Below are 12,660 nucleotides of genomic sequence, written 5' to 3'. Positions count from 1 at the left end.
TCTCTCGAAGTTTGGCGTTAGCTTGATAATAGGTATGTGTAGAGAGGGGGGGTCCCCGCAAGGGAAACGTGTTATGTACACCATACACGAAAAACAGCACTTATTTTTACTTTCTCAACTCCGTAGACAATAATCAAAACTAATGAGAAAGGTATTGTCATTTATTTTCCAATACCCGGTATCAAACATTTAACAGTACATTCTCAATGCTTTTCAAAAAGCCCCAAAGTGGGGGGAAGAGGAAGGGAGAGTGAAGGGAGGGGATGTGCTCAGGGCAGTGTAAAGTTAAAGAAGAATAAACATAATCAAAGTGAAATCAATCGTAAGCAATAATAACATATGAATCAGAGCAAATCTAATACAACAGCCTGAATACTTAGGGCATCCAATGTAGGAATATTACACAGAAGACCTTCAACGGTCACACATGAACCATTAGGAGTGATTAAAGGGCAAGTGCCGGAGGTCCGCATCAGAGAAAACGAGCCGTCGACGTTTCGACCCCTGGCCGTAGGCTAAGTTAGGTCCTTTAACGGGGTCTTCATCAGGACAGGTGTAGAGGAAGGAAGGGGCAAGGTAGGAAGGGGCGATAATATATAGATTATCTACCAATCAGCCGATTGGTGAAGTTCCCTGTTGTCAACCCACACGGGGGAATGGGATACCAAGCAGTTTCCACGAATTAAAAAGGGCAACCTTAATTGTCACTATAAATCTATTCACTTGAAACTTGCTTCTTCATCAAGCTTTTGGAGGGGGGAAAATCGTTGCACTAGTGATGGTCTGTCTGTGAGTCACATCAAATTGACATCAAGGGTCGGGATTACTCAACCGTTTACTCAGTTTCAGAAACGTAGCCACACAATGTTGTGAAGTCACATCAAATTGGCATCAAGGGTCGGGATTACTCAACCGTTTAATCAGTTTCAGAAATGTAGTCACACAATGTTGTGAGAGGCGATTAACATCCGTAAAGCATCAACGTCAAACCCGCATGATAGTTTGGCAGAGTTAGGGCCAGAGCCGTGATTGTCAAATTTCGCGGGAAACCAATCAAGTGCTAGATAATACCGCAGCAGTCTATGCTTGTCCAGGGTAAATCCGCAAGTCAGCTATGCGGAGTTGGGGGCGGAGTCTACTAGTCACACAAAAAGCTTGATAATAGGGGCTCACAAACTTAGCCATGATATCCACCTTCCATAGGATATCATGGCTAAGTCAGGAAAATACCAGGTGTAAAAAAAGCAGTGCTAACCGCGGTTAGCGCTGCTTTTTTTATCACTAACAGGGTTAGCGAAATCCTTGATAATAGGAGAAATGTCGCTTAACAACATTTCTCCTATTATTTTTCTCTGGAACGCCCCCTTTGCATCTCATTAGAGATGCAAGGGGAAGCGTAGAGAAAAAGGGTGCTAACATGCGAATTTGCGTGTTAGCACCCTGTTGCTAATAGGGAGATAATTTTATCTCCGCTTTCTTGGCTTTTAAAGCCAAAAAAGCGGAGATAAATCCCTTGATAATATGCCCCCCAATGCCTCTTTCATTTTTCAATTTCTTTTATTGGGGGAGTTGTGTATCAATAAATACAAAAGTATTACATATAATAATTTTTAACATTAAAAAACACATTTAGTACTTGAGGTACAAAGAAAAAAAGAAACTGGCAGGTATTAAAATGCTGCAGGAGTACCATACAAGTCACAGAAAATGGATCCCAAGTATCAGACAATCACTTTCAGGGGTGTAGCTTAGTCAGGGAGATTTGCGGGGAGGGCGGGGGAAGGTGGTATGGATCTCAATGGTCCGAACTAAAAAAAGCAGTGGGCTGTAGGATGGAGGAGTGAGATGGGCTGTTTCTATGAGGGACATGACCAGTTCTGCTTTGCTGGTGGGCCTTTGTCTAGAATGATACACTGGGTGAAAGATTATAGGCTGGAATGATACCCTGTGAGATTATCACTGTTTAGACCAGGGGTCTCCAAACCAGTCCTGGAGGGCCGGATCCATGCCAGATTTTTTGGATATCCCCATTGAGATACATGTAGTGATTTAAAAAATCTGGCATGGATCCGGCCCTCCAGGACCGGTTTGGAGACCCCTGGTTTAGACTATTTGCTAGTATTTGACCTTTGGGGTGTTTAATTGCCATTAGTTGTCTGGAAATCTGAGACTGGTGCAGCTTTTCAAGCCTACTACGGCCAATGCTTGTTAATTTCAAAATGAAGTAAATTTGTATTTGTTCAAGAAGTACTTACATGGAAGCAGATTTACTACTTTTTGGGGTAAACTAGTCATTATATATAAGGTCCGATCCAAACAATTAACAAGTTAAAGCATCTCAGTGAAATGGGAATGACTAGAAAAACTGACACAAACATAGCCAGATCCGACTCGTGCCCCCCCCCCCCCACCTATCTACCAAGCCAAGAATGCATTTAAGGCTTGTCACATCCCAAGCACTCTCCCCCCAAGCAACACCCCTGCGCATCCTTCCTGGACTGGTATTTCTCCCAGGGAACTCATGACTGTTGTCACATACAAATTAACAGCCTTGTGTCCCTGCCCTCGGATCCCTTATTTTAAATCTATTTGCACTGTGTGTACTCTTCTTTGCTTCCCCAATGAAAAGCCTTGATAGTAAAGTTGTCAAATCCATGCATGTAGACAGGACCACTTGTTTCCAATCATTGTCTTACAAATCATTTTATCAAGTGACTGACGACCTCACACACTAAGCCCGAGTCACAAAGAGAGGTTGGTGCACCAGCAAGGTAATGGGGCAAGCTAAGCCAGAGCTGAGTCAAGGGTCTGTCTTGGCTCTAGTAGACCATGCACGAGTTGAGACATGCAAGTTTGTGGTATGTATATCGTGCAACAAAACAATATAAAATATGATGCAGTCTCTTCAAACTTCCAAAAAGTTAATTTCCTTAACATGGAAAAGCATTTCACCTCAGCACATCAGATTAGATCACTGCATAGATCAACATTTCTTAAAAGTGATAGTTCTCAAACATGAACTTAGAAACATTATTGGCTCGGCCCCCAACAACAATGCCATTAGTAAACTAGTCTGTAGTCATATAAAACTTTAACATGGCCTAGTTTTTTTCAATTTAAGATCAATGGTATAGTCAATTAAGTCAAGCATAAGAGTTGCTTGTACAGCGCACATCCTGAAACCAAGCATTTGAAAGTGCTCTCATATGTGATATTAAAGAAAAGGGAGTTCTGTGAAATAAAATATGTGCCCAGGATCATACAATTTAGACAAACCAAGAAGCTGGTAAAGAATCCAATGTTAAATGGTTTCAGTATTTTGGAATTCAGCCATCCGAAACAGCAGCGGTGCGTCCATTGGGGCGTAGGGGCGTAGCCCCACTAAGCCTCGTGGACCGTGGACGCACCGCGTCAAGCACTGCATAAGTTACTGATTCAGATTCTTTATCATATGCTAATGCGCTGACAGCGCTGTTCCGCACGCCCGCGCCCCGCCCGACACTGAGTGACAACTATCTTGTTACAATCGTACAATCGTAGTGCGCCAGGCGGCCAGGGGGTGGGGCTGGGCTGCTGCAGCTTGAGTGACAGTCCAAACACTCAGCTGCAGCAGACAGTGTGCAAATGTATTTGGGGCCTTTGATCAGCCCGCACATGCGCTTTACGTCTTCTTCCCATAGAGAGGGACCCAAGGGGTGCTGTTTCATACAGCACCCCAGGGCTGAAGCCCCCGGGGTTGAAAGGGCGGATGGCAACTGTGCCCCCCTAGCCAATCCTGACGCTGCATGCAGCGCCAGGATTGGTTGGTCCACCATGCAGCAATCCATTATTGGGTGCCGCGCGTGGGTGGTGGCACACTGCCGCAGCCACACTTTCTATGGCCAATCACTGTGTGACTTCATGTGAAGCCATGCAGTGATTGGCCATTGATTTCAGGACGCTGGCTGCTCCGACGTGCTCCCGTCCCTCCCTGACACAGTCTGCTGTGCTGGTGCCCCGTGCCTAGTCGACTCGTGATGGACGGTGTCACAGACAGTCACTCACTCACGTGTATGTCGTCGTCGTCGAGAGATAGCTGCTAGAGAGATCCTGCACGGCTGCGCTGTAATTTTGAAAACAATTAAAAGTAAGTCCACTCGTCTAACAACCCTATTCGTAACTAATGCTGCAAGCGCAAGGCCGGATCAGCATTGCAACTAGGCCCAAGTGAAGTCACCACCTGGCCGGGGCCGCCCGCACAACCAGGGCAGCCCCGCTCGTTTTTTCTATGCACAGAGACACCTCACACCTCACATAATAGTGACTGTGCCAGCGTAGGGCTGCGGGCACCCAGCACCGCATTCCACCAGGCCTTGCACTGTAGTAGGTGCTATATTGATGTAGAGCACTGACATCCATTTGCCGCACCCGCGCTGCCAGATTCGAGACGCCTGTAAGTGTACTACTACTGTACATCATAATGAGCGCAGCTGCCTTTCACATGCTCCTCTGATGCACACCACCCCCCCAGGCAGCGTGTGATAGTAATGAGATACTGCACCCGCCATAGGCCGGAGCGGGCCTGTAGGGCCTGTAGAAGACAGCAAACATTACAGCAGTCATGACTGGACGCACAACATTAAAGCATGGGCGTTCCTACACTGTCTGTGGGAGCAGAGATTTAAGAACCAAATAAATAGTAAGTTTAAATGGGCAAGATTAAAAGGCAGGTTAAAAAAACAAGTTTAACAGCACTGCACCCGATGCGGAATATCGGAGAGAGCCGCATGACCATGGAGTAGTACCCGAGCCACACTTTCTGGCGCAGTGAGCAGCGCCACATAATTGTTGAAAAGAAAGGGATGCTCGGAGGAAGCAGTGGCCAGCCAAATGCTTTGCTGGAGTTAAAGGCATAGAATTCCATGGGCATAGGGCGGGGGCCAAGCTCAGTGAACCTCATTCAGGGGATGATTAGAGTATGACATTTTTTGTCCCATCTGACCCAAAATTAAGAGTCCCTAAAGGATAACTGGAAGTAGATCGATTTTCAGGGTCCACCTGCCTCTCCGGTTGGGGTGAATTGGTGACAGTAATGCTACCGTCGGCCACAATACCAACCTCCTAACCCACACGTGGTTGGTTATGCTGGCTGCGAACGTGCTGCCATGCACTGCTCCCTCCTTGCATCCAGCTGAACTAGGAAGAGGCTTTCTGACCGGGAGAGGGGAAAGGGTGACGTGCCCCCGCCTAGTATTTCACCTCACCTTGGACTATTTACACAAAACGGGGTTGGGCGAGCACAATGGTTTGGCCTTGGGAGCTTGCCTCTTCCCTCTGCCTCTGTCTGCAGCATTATCTGCTCTGTGATTTGTCCAAGTGATCTAGCTGATTTCCCATCTCAGACTCAAAGTAAAACCCCAGGCCTCGCACCTCCTACGACTGAGGGCCGCGTTGGAAGGCCTCTTACTGTTGGAGAACTCCTATCACTGAAATACATGGGTTCCCACACAGAACCGGGTTTGGCAGGCCAAGAAGGGAAGGCAGATGGTAGAAGAGACTCTCCTGTCTGCTGATGGTGCAGGCTGCTTGGAGAATCGATCTATGTATTCACATGAATACTGGCACTTCTGACCATCAGTACATTTTTTAGGTATAATAATAAATTCCACGAATCAGCGCAGTTGGTTTTCTCCCTCCAAGAATACACTGCTCGCCCTTCACACACAAGGCCGGCTGTGGGGACGGGCGCCTGGGAACACAGTGTAGCTTGTGCGCCGAGCACACTCCGCCCCCCACCCCCTCCAACCCCAGCTGTTAAATTAGGGACCCTAAATCCACTTCAGCTCCAGAAAAAGCAAATTCTCCACTGTCGGCTTGCAGGCATGACGAAAAATGTCTTGCAGCTCAACCCTTCAGCCTTCTGTGAGAGATTCAGTGCTTGGACACCTGGGCCCTCATTTATGAAAAGTGACGCATCCTTGCGCAGGCGCAGGGATGCATCACAATTCCGTATGACGCGCTGCGTCAGAATTTTGCGACGCGGATGTGTCAGATTAATGGAATGGCGCATCATGTCGCAAGTGATGTCGAAAGTTGGAAAAAAGTGACGCAGATGCTGCCGTCCTGACGCACCGGAAAGTCACGCAAGTGCTAAAAAAGTGCCGTAAGTCACAATTGCAGTACTGACGCAAGTGTACGCGTTGCTGCGCCACTTTCACGTTGCGTCAGAATCCGGAAAACGCCAAAAATACACGCATCTATCTCCTAATTCTCCCGCAAATGGAAAAAATTGCTACCATGGGGCCTGAAGGACACAGCAGCAGTCAAGGGAACCTTCCACATGGCAGCCAGGATGCCCAGCCTGAAACACAGGGAGAAACACATGGAAAGAGGAAAAGGAAAATAGATTTCAGTGCTGAGGAGAACGACATACTCATAAATGAGGTGACAGACCACCAGCACCAGCTTTTTGCAAGTTCCAAGTTGCCATTATCAAAAAAAGAGGCCATTTGGCAGTCCATATTGAAAAAGGTCAACTGTATGGCCCAATCTAAGAGGACAGTCATTGACCTTAAGAAACGCTGGAATGACATAAAGCGCAGGACAAAAGAAAAAATGGCAAAAAACCGCAAAGAAGCAGCGGTGACAGGAGGAGGCAGCCCATCACAACAGGAAGAGCTGGATGACCTTGAGGAGCGGGTTGCGGCGGTCATCCCAGACGAGTTGGTGGTTGGAATTCCAGGACAGGACAGTGCAGAGCATGAGGAACCGCAAGACACACAGGGTAAGTCCATAGAGAGGGGAAATGTGCAAAGAAGGTAATGTTGTGCAGTGCATAAACTAAGGTGGCTGGCTCAATTACTGACGTGTTGTGGAAAGAGAAGTCATGCAATGTCATGAACTGTGAAGGGTCTCCAAAAAGTATTGTACCAGGGACATGCACATGTCACATTTGGTAAACACCTACCCCTGTCAAAGTAATAACATATTTCCAAAGTGAAGTCCCAGCCCACTGCTACACCTGACAAGTGCCACACGCAGGTGCAAAAATACAACTACCCTCATGAAATGCCAATCACACAACATCCTGCAACAGACCGAGTTTAACACTTGTATAACCTGGACTGCCACCACTGTGCTGGCAGGATGTTATTTTGATCATGTAGTGGTGGCACAATGTGCCACACCCACAATAATAGGCCACAGACAGCCATGTAACATAGTACAACATATCATGTCATTGCATCATTCCCACATTAAAGTGTGAGAAAGCGTAATTCCAGGGCTGTTGCTGGGGGTGTACCCAGAAACATCCATGTCCAATTGACAATGTCCAATAGCAAAGTCAAACTGTAACTATCATTATGCGCCACAAAGATATGCATCCTCAGGGTCTGTGTAAGGCATGCACAACCTGAATAAATACGAACTGTTCCCTCTCTGATATACCCAACATATAGCTGTTGCATTCAAGTGGACACATAGAAAGCGGAAACATCTTTTGATGACTGCATCATGCAGGAATGTGTCCCTTCCATGCACACAAACACTGATCCCCTGCACCGCGGGAGCCCCTGCAACATGGTGCAAGTTTTCCTGGGTCGGCGCATGCCAAACATTGTGCACCTATGTCGTTGTGAAGGACAGGTGACACCAATAAAGAGACCCTACTGATAGTCACCCCATGCAGGCCCAAAATGTGTCATTGTACTACTTTGTGCATGATGGTTTCAGCCACATCATCTGCATATGTAAGGGAAAGTACTCAGGAATGTTACTCATCATGCAAAGCCCTATGCCACATTACACAAGCATCATGCATAACGTATGCATGGTGGGTCTGCACATCCAAACAAAAATATCAGTAGTGGTGCTGTGCAATCCATCCAAATATTTTTAAATACATTAGCATCTGGCAATTGTGTCAGTACCTCACACCTGCATCATGGTAGATATAGGGGTGAGGCAGTGCCACCGGGAGAGGCCTGCACCAAGGTTTGCTGTACTTGAATGATGCCCCCCACATGAATGCATGACTCAAGCACTGACCAGCTACGTCTGGATGAATGACGTATATAACATGAATAACAACATGTAGTGACATACAGTGAATATAGCACATCTATGTTGTCACAACAATGGGACAAACATAAGTGTACCAATGGTGTTCTTGCAGTGAAAGAACATCCAACATCAATAGTTTGCAGGAATGCGCACCATCTCACCGAAGGCCTCCATTCATGGTCTGTACCTATGCATGCACTGCAGCACACCTAAATTGCAAGGGGCGCAGTCCAGCTGCTAAACATCCAGCAAATATGCACCATAGTTAATTATACTAATGGATCATCAGCGAGTCAGCAGCACTGTTTGTGTAGCTTAAGTGCCAAGAATGTTTAATCACAATAGCAAGCTGTAGCATACAGATGAGAGCAAATGCTCAGGAGTGATAGCAACTTCTATGTCAATGGCATTGCATGTCCCTACAAAACTATGGAAATTACATGCAAAGTAGGCGTTACGTATCCAAATAATGCTAACAAGTTGACTAACTGCACCTTGCAAGATTAGCAAGGCTGTCACAGACATGAGAGAAACAAGCAAACTCATGCAAATGCACAATAGCTCCCGGAATGTAAAGCCACAATATACATGTCCCTAAGGAAGGTGACAATTTGTGGTACTGGACAGCGCTGCAAACAAGGTTACAGGGTTGCCCTGTGACAAAGATACACTCTACAAATGTGCAACAACAACAATATTGTGTGCATTCCTATGGCACAACCATGAAGATTGTTGCTGCAAGAAGACAGTGAGGCAACACTTCTCACCATGTCCCTCCTTGCAATAGCATGGATGTACAGTACTCCCTGGACATTGCTCCATGATTCAAGCAATGACTGATCCATTACAAATCATAATGTCAGTGTATGCACAACCATGCCGCAACTCCAGCAATGCATAGTGGCAGACGATGCCAATGGCACTGCCCACCTACATGGCTGCCATGAGGCAGGGGGAAAGTAGGGATGCAAGTACATTCATCAGGGGTGCAGAAATGATGGTGTCATTAGAGATTCCAACAGTGCTATTTGTGTGCTGTAGTGTCACAAGTATTTAAGCATTGGTGGACTGTCTTTGCACAAGGAGTGGATGAGATGTCATGCACTGCCCTTGCTCCAGCTACAAGAGGGTGCAAGGATGGCGGTGGTGATTGCTGGTCAAGTCACATATGTCATGCATTCAATGATTGTAGTGCCAGGAGAGTATGAAGTCAGACCTGAATCAGAAGTACCTGCAGCCGTAGTACAGGTACTTAACCGTGTCCTGTTCAGTGGTATGTTGTGGTCCCTTGATGCTTGTGTCTGATGTCAGTGAAGTTACCCTGGAGGTGTTGTTGGTCAGGTCATTTAACCTGCTGAGGTGGAACTGGAGGTCATCGAGAGGGATGCTGTCTGAGGATGTCACACACTGGGGTGCAATGAGGTCAACAATGGTGTTGGAGAATGGGGCACATGACCTTTGTGTCCTGCACATGAGTGTGCTGCTGAGTATGGCCATGGGCCTGGTCACGATAATGTAGTTGTCGTAGTACATGGTCAACCATGGCACATTAGAGTGCCTGCTCATTCTGAGTGTACCAGTGTATGGGTTAACAATGCCTCTTCCATGATTGTCGTGCTGCCACATGCAGGTGACACCGAAGTTGTCAGTGACAGTGATGGTGATGTCTGTAGCAGAGTTACGTCCTGGCAGGTGAGGTGGCATACAGGGTTGAAGGTGAGGAGGTTGCTGACATTGTATTGTTGCAATGTCCAAGAGGAATAAACCTTGGTTCACAGTGTGGACCTGAGCCAGTCAAATGAAAACAGTGTAGACTATAGTTTCTGTAGTCTTTTGTGATGACCATTACAATGTATGCTGCACAATGTCAACAATGCAATGCATGTGTACCAAAATATCATCTCAAAATACCTCATTGTGACCACAATTATGTTGTGATGTAAGTACTTCATGTGGTAATGTGTGTCAGTATGAAAAACAAATAAATTGTGACAAATCTGAAAAATATCGAAAATGTAGTGCATTTATGTGTCAAATAATAACATTTGGTTGTGTCATGGGGTGACATATGGCTGAACTATTATTTGTATAGATGTACATCATGAGAAATAGGGGGTGAAATGTTGAGAATATTAACAAATGCTGTGTATATTTGTTTTTGCAATGAAAAATGGTGTGTGCATTACTCACTAATCTGACTCAATTGTGTGTGTTGTGGTTGTTCATAAAGGAATTTAATGCTTCAGGTCTGGGTGTGTGGTGACAAGGATAGTTTGTCCATGTACTCACTGAACTTTGAATAGTGTAATTAAAGTCTCCGCTGTGCAACACCTACTTTACAGTTGCAACATGCCTAGTATTAACAATTAATTCAATGGAATGTGATGACATGGCATGTTTTGGTAATATGTATGTGCCTTTTGGCACAAGAGTGGTACACCTGCTCTGCATGGGGGCACAGTGGCAAACATTGGCAATTGGGGGAGGGGGCAGCTGTGAGTTAACAAATGCAGGAAAGAACAATGAATGTCTCATGGATGCAGGGATGTGTGTGTGAGTGGGTGCTGCAAAACATACAGTGGCCCATTCACAGAATGAACTTAACACTCAATCCAAAACTTACTACTATATTGGTAGACACAGAATGCATTTACTAATTTTTGCACTCACAGAATGAACTTAACACTCAATCCAAAACTTACTACTATATTGGTAGACACAGAATGCATTTACTAATTTTTGCACTCACAGAATGAACTTACTACTTTTGGTATTCACAGAAGTTAGGATTATGTCTAAAGTTTCTCTGAAGACAGACTTAAGACAGACTTAAGACAAAATCCTAACTTCTCTGAATACCAAAAGTACTAAGTTCATTCTGTGAATGCCAAAAGTAGTAAGTGCATTCTGTCAACACCAAAATAGTAGTAAGTGTAGGATTGAGTCTTAAGTTCGTTCTGTGAATCAGGCACATATTGGGGGAAGTCTGACCTCAAAGCTGTGTCCCATTTCTCTGGAGCCTATGCAACCCTGCCTTTGTGTCACGTAAAAGGAATTAGGCAGCCAGGTTCACTACTCTGAGTCAATCACAACGCTGTGAAGTGCTGGTGTGACTGGTAATAGGAAATGGGATAAGTCATGCAGCCACATGCTGGAGTGTCGGCCATGTTTGCCATGGAGGCTGAAATGCAGCCTGCATACCAAACATGGAAGTGGGTATTACTGCTCTGGTCATCATGGGTGGCACCTGAGTCATCTTGCCAATATGCACATGACCCACCTCATCTTAGATGTCCCCTACCCACCCTCCCATGCCATGATGACACATAGCATGATCACATCAGTCACTCATCCCTTGTGTCTCCATAATAAGTCAGTTCAGTGCTCTCATCTGAGCCCACACTCCACATATGGTCTATGAACTACCACTAAGGCCCCCACCCCTGTCTTCATGTGTTCCGTTATCACTGAATATTGTACCTCACAATTACCCTACTCAATGTCAGCCGCTGTGCAAGCGCACAGCAGACGCATGTACATGGTGTGCTGAAGGCGCGCCTATGGCAAGTCTGAATGTGCACATCTGTGTCCCAAATGCAATCATTTCCAGCAGCAACTGATATACAGTCACTCACTGATGCAGCTCAGCCAGCCTCCATGCACTCATACATGGAAAAAATTGGAGAATGACAACAGGCCTTTGCAAACATGACCCGCAGACATTTCACATGACTACACTGCTGACAAAGCTCAACCACCACCCTGGTCTCAAACACAGCCAACGCCAGCGTTTCTGCAAGTGAAAGTCACACCTGGATACACAACTGCGCATACCAGACCTCTACCCTCTGCAAGCCTAACAAACAGCCCTACAGGGTCACGGCATGGTAGAGCACTGATCTCTAAGAAGCAAGAGGCACCAGCAGATACCTTGGTAAGAACTGTATAAACACCAAGACACCTGAAATGTAAAACACATACATGGACGCAATGAGGGACTACCACAAAAAAATAGTCTAAGATAATGGAAAGTCCTGCAAACTAGTCAAGGTCCTGCATGAAGAAAACAACCTATGCTGCAAAGCTACAGACATCACCCTGGCACTACAGCCCTGTGATAAGTGTCCAACAAAGTTCCCCATAAAGTTAAAAATTTCACTACAACAACTTTGCCGTACACATGAGATGCCACAGGCAGCACCACACAAACCTCTCCCAACACAACAGCCATACTAGATGTGATGCGGCGCCCTCCCATACCGTCCTTGACCCGCGTCACTTCAGTCCTTCGAGTAACGCGGAAACCACATCCAGGGCGTCCATAGCAACAACCCGGCCCACCAAACGTCCAACCCTCTGTCCTCTGTTCCAGGAACCAATCGGGAGCAGCGGATAGCCAGAAGGACAACATCCCGACCCCGGAAGTACCTCCCCCATGCGGGAACCGGACACTGGAAAAGGAGGAACCAGGAAGCAGTCAGTGGTCGGAGCAAGCTTGTGGCTGGAGACTGGAGCGGAGACGGAGAAGGCGACCGAGGAGGAAGAGGAGTGGAGTGAGGACTGGTGGAGTCCACAGGAGGTTGCTGGGGAGCGGCCGCAACTCAACCAGGAGAGTTG

This window comes from Lissotriton vulgaris, chromosome 2_1 (assembly GCF_964263255.1).
Source record: "Lissotriton vulgaris chromosome 2_1, aLisVul1.2, whole genome shotgun sequence".
Classification (NCBI taxonomy): Eukaryota; Metazoa; Chordata; class Amphibia; order Caudata; family Salamandridae; genus Lissotriton; species Lissotriton vulgaris.
Note: the sequence above shows the minus strand (reverse complement) of the source record.